At 52.0% G+C, this 5000-nt stretch overlaps 1 protein-coding gene across 1 annotated transcript in view; it reads left to right on the top strand.

Moving 5' to 3' along the window:
- Positions 1–5000, top strand: part of LOC113811498 (protein hairy) — a 13994-nt gene that overhangs the window by 1961 nt on the left and 7033 nt on the right. The gene's annotated exons all lie outside the window — the stretch shown is intronic.

The raw sequence follows: 5000 nt of genomic DNA, 5'->3' as shown, positions 1-5000 counted from the left end.
CAGGTACATTCTCGCCACTGTCTTTACTCGTCCACTTTCTCCTGAGTTGTCTCTGCCCCCTGGCGCCCGACCTGCCCTTGATTCCCACGCCCACGCCTGCGCCCGCCGCCCTCGAGCCTCCAAGGGCCGGAGGTGGTGGGCGGCAGACTCGCAGGGGCGTCACGATTTGGGCGCAGTGTGCACCGCCCGGGGATCCGGGGCGGCCACATCCGTCAGTCCTGGAGGCGAGAGGCCCTCGACGAATGAGGAACAGAGAGAGAGAGAGAGAGAGAGAGAGAGAGAGAGAGAGAGAGAGAGGGAGGGAGGGAGGGGGGAGGGAGGGAGGGAGGGAGGGAGAGAGAGAGAGAGAGAGAGAGAGAGAGAGAGAGAGAGAGAGAGAGAGAGACAGAGAGACAGAGACAGAGACAGAGAGAGAGAGAGAGAGAGAGAGAGGGCGCATGATCTGAAGGCACCTTTAAAACACAGGAGGCAAGAGAAAGGAAACTGTAACGCGATCCCAGTTCGTCAGGTGTTAGGAGTATAAGGTATCAAGGTGTCGGGTATTAGGGTATAAGGGCACTGGGTACCTATTCTTATCCTGGGTATAAGAGAACGTATCGGTTATTCGGTTAATAGGAATTCTGTTGCTGTTGTTCTTATTTTCATTTGTCTGTTTATTTATTTTTTTATTAATTTTTCTTTTAAGTCGGATTCGTGCGTTCGTCATGGTGACAACAGAGCTTGTTCTAAAAATAATAATAATAATAATAAAAATAAATAGAAATAAAAAAGTGACTAGGAAGGAATTAGCTGTAGCATTTTTTTAAATCAAATTTGATGAAGGTTTTTTGTCTTCTAATTGAAACACAAATTTCCCGGGATGTGAAGTTATTTGTACTTTTTATTTGAACTTCTGGCCAGTTCCCACGAGTTGAGAGCTTTGATCGGAAATGACGAGCAGTAGAAAGTCGCTCCTTGAAGTCAAGAATGTGTGTTGGATCCATTTTCGTGCGTCTCTCAGGGGAGATTTTGGAGGATGGGGGGAGGGGGAGGGGGAGGAGGGGGTTAGTGGCAGTGGTTTGTGGTCTTTGGCTCCAATTGGCACGGACGCGTTAACGGCTTCCTGATAACTACGAGGGCGTCTGCGGGCGGCGGTCCCGAGCGTGGGCGTGAGAACCCCATGAATGAGCCCCTTGAGTCGGTTCACACAGTGGCTCGCGGGCGGCGCGGGTCCCGTCCCTCTGGCGGCGAACTCTGCGGCCGTCTGCGTGGCGCTGTCTGCTCGGGCCGATTCCTGAGACCTCTCGCCTTCCCTTGGTTCCGAAATGTAAACAGAGGAAGAGGGAAATAGGAAGAGGAGAAGAAGGAGAGAGAGAGAGAGGGATATAGCGAAGGAGGTGAAATCTTCTGCCGAATGTGGATGTGTCTGTTATGCCTCTCTCGCACGGAGGTTGACCGTGGGAAGAGCGGGCCCGGTGGTCTTGTCATCCCCCCCCCCTTTCCCCCTTTCTCCCTCCCTCCCTCCTCCCTTTCTTTCTCCTCCCTTTACTTCTTCTTTCTCTTCCCTCCTTCCTCTCCCCGCATTCCCTTCATTTTTCCTTTACATTCCTTCATTCTCTTTCACTCCTTTCTCTTCCCTGTCTCTTCTCCCCCTCACCTTCTCTAATCCCTTCTCTCCTCCTTTTTCTAAACCCTTCTTTCTCTTCTCTCTTTCCTCCCTCCTCTTCCCTTCCCCTTCCCTCCACCTCTTCCCTCTCTCTTCACCCTCCTATCTACCCTCCTCCTCACCCCCTTCCCCGCCACCTCACCCTCCCTCCCTCCTCACTCCCTTCCCATCCAAACTCCCTCCCTCCAGGCCCTCCCATCCATCCTCCTCCTCACCCCTTTCCCCTCCTCGCCCTCCTATCTACCCTCCTCTTCACCCCCTTCCCCTCAAACCCCCTCCCATCCACCCTCCTCCTCACCCCTTCCCTCCTCGCCCCTCCTATCTACCCTCCTTCACCCCCTTCCCCTCAAACCCCCTCCCTCCCTCCTCCTCACCCCCTTCCCCTCCAAACCCCTCCCTCCCCCCCTCCAAACCCCCTCCCTCCAAACCCCCTCCCTCCCCCCCTCCTCGCCCTCTTCCCCTCCAAACCTCTCCTTCCCCCCTCCTCACTCCCTCCCTCTCTCCCCCCTCTTTCCTTTCTCACCTCACCCCCCCCCCCTCCCGCCCCGTCGTCGCCTCCAGCAGGTCCCTCCGACGCTGCGCCGTTTCCGCGGCAGGTGACTGTTCGCGGGACATCGTTTCTTGATTCTGTCTGCTCAAAAATGCTTCCGGTTTCATCGCGTTGCTTGCCATTGCAGTTGCTCGCCGAGAGGCCGCCCACGCTGGCTTCTTTCCGAGGTGCATTTATCAACCTACGCCTCCGGGTTTCTTTCGTATATGTCTGTATCTAAATCTACGTCTATATCCGTATCTGTTTCTATGTATTTACATCTTTATGTGTCTGTAGCATGTACCTCCGCATCTGAATGGAAATCCAAATCTGCAACAGAATCAAAATCAGTTTCTAAATCTAAATCTGAACCGAATTCTAAATCAAAGCCTAGCTCTAAATCAGATCCGAATTCTAAATCAGAGTCTGAATCTAAATCTGGTTCAAATTCTACATCAAAGTCTAGATCTAAATCTGGTTCAAACTCTAAATCAAAGCCTCGCTCAAAGCCTGTCAGCCGGCGAGCCTCGATCAGTTTCCGGCGCCGCGTCCCCGTCTCGCGCGCGATGGCGTCGGCAAAGATTCAAATCTGGCGCCTGTCCTGCACCGGCTGCGGGACAGGTGGCGGGCTCAAAGGCGGCCGTGGGAAGAGTCGCGTTCCTGGCATTCCAAAGCATTCCCGTTCCCATGGCATTCCTGGCGGGCATTCCTTCGCCCTAAAGTCGCAGGGGTCGCGCGGCAGGTGGGTCGGCGCCATTGTTGTCGCTGTGACGTCACTGAGGGAGGAAGGTGGCGGGAAGGGGCGACGGAACGGCCTTTTATTTCCCGGCTTTTTAAACTTCATATCAACTTTTGTGTCGCGATGGAGGCAATCAACAGTCTTTTTTTTATCCTTTCTTTTACAATATACAATGCCGAATACCTATCGTTCTCTCATTCATTTTTCCCCCACGGAATGGTAAAGATGGGGGGGGGGGCGGATTGTAAAGGGGGAACTTGTCTGTATTGCAGTTCGTGGGAGAATCCGTTTCCTCTCAGCCTTGGGAAATGTGGGTATGATTTCAGAAGCATTATCTCCCCGGGCATCTGGCTTCTTCCTCCCCTCTCTCGCCCTCCTTCCCTCTCTCGTCCTTCTTCCCTCCCTCCCCTCCTTCCTCTTTCTCTCCCTCTCTTTCCTTCCCATGTCCGTCCCTCCCCCCGTCTCTGGCCTTCACATGTCCGTACATCTTTCTCTTCCTCCTTCACTCTCTCCTTCTCTCTCGTTCCCTCCCATGTCCCCCTCTCTCCCTCCCTCTCTCGCCTTCCCATGTCCGTACATCCTTCTCTTCCTCCTTCACTCTCGTTCTCTCCCATGTCTCTCTCTCCCACTCTTTCCTTCCCATGTCCGTGCCTCCTTCTCTCCCTCCCTCCCTCCCTCTCTTTCCCTCTCTCCCTCCCTCCTTCCCTCCTCAAGTCCGCCCCTTTCTTAGGCTTCCATCCGGTTCTCGCCTCCCCCCCCCCCGCCCCCCTCGCACCTTCCCTCCTTCCCCTCGCCACCTGCCGCTTCCCCTTCAAAGGACGAGGGCGGACGAGGGGAAAGAGAGAGGGGAGGTAGGATGCGACTGTGGGAACGGCTCTCCTCCTTCCCCTCCCTCCGAGGGGATCCTGCCACCGCGCCAAAGGATCATTATCTGAAACGGATTAGAGAGAGTGGCGCTTTCTGGGCTGTTTTGGCGCCATCTCGTGTCCCTCTCTTGGCTTGGGAGTATTTGATACAAGAAATACTACACACTGCCTTGGTTAGTGGCATCGGTGGGATCGCGTGTCGATATATTTCACGAGGAGAACTCAGCGTAGTTGAAAAGTTTGAAAAGGTAGTTTATTCGGGCGTGACATGCGAACGGCGCGGTGAAAAGATCGGTTCGTATTTTCCTTTCTTCTTAAACCGTTTTCTTTCGTTCTTCAATCTCTTTGTCTGCGTCTTATTGGAAGTTTACTTGCGTGTCTGTTTGTATGTAAGTATGAATGTATACGTGTGCGTGTATATGGGTATGCGTAATTATGTGTGTGTGTGCGTCCGTCCGTGTGTGTTCGTTTCTGTGTGTGTTTATGTGTGCACAAGACAACACGGAACAAACAAATACTGGTACATTTGCTTAACACAAATTACATGATTGTATACTATGCCCAAATACAAATAACAAGAGAAAATTGCGTGAATAACAAATTGGAAATTAATCGCACAGAACGGTTACTAAGCCTTCGACCATGTTGACAGTCATATCATTATATCCCAATGTCAATATACCTATTTGGTTTAGTATATGTTGAAGGTTGTGAGATTAAAGGGTTTATGGAGAAAGGAATTCGAGGCAAATGGTGTATGCGCTTTGGTAGGAGAGAGAGAGAGAGAGAGAGAGAGAGAGAGAGAGAGAGAGAGAGAGAGAGAGAGAGAGAGAGAGAGAGAGAGAGAGAGAGAGAGAGAGAGAGAAAAGAGAAAGAGAGAGAGGGGGGGGAAAGGAAGAGAAAGAGAGAGAGGGGGGGGTAGAAAGGAAGAGAAAGAGAGAGAGAGGGGGGGAGAAAGTGAGAGAGAGAGAGAGAGAGAAGAGAAAGAGAGAGAGGGGGAGGGAGAGAAAGGAAGAGAAAGAGAGAGAGAGAGATGGGACAAGAGAAAGAGAAAGAAAGATGAAGATTAATCATTATTATACCTTTCTATAAGGTGTGTGAGCGTGACGATTTTTTGTGTACGTAAGGGGGTAAAGAAAAAGAAGAAGAAGAAGAAAAAATGATGGACAGCCCTTCGGTGGTCGGGGTGGGGGGCAGGAGGAGATGAAGGAGAGAAAGATG

Source organism: Penaeus vannamei, chromosome 21 (assembly GCF_042767895.1).
Source record: "Penaeus vannamei isolate JL-2024 chromosome 21, ASM4276789v1, whole genome shotgun sequence".
Classification (NCBI taxonomy): Eukaryota; Metazoa; Arthropoda; class Malacostraca; order Decapoda; family Penaeidae; genus Penaeus; species Penaeus vannamei.
The sequence above is the reverse complement of the archived record's forward strand: the minus strand, read 5'-3'. Positions and strand labels throughout refer to the sequence as shown.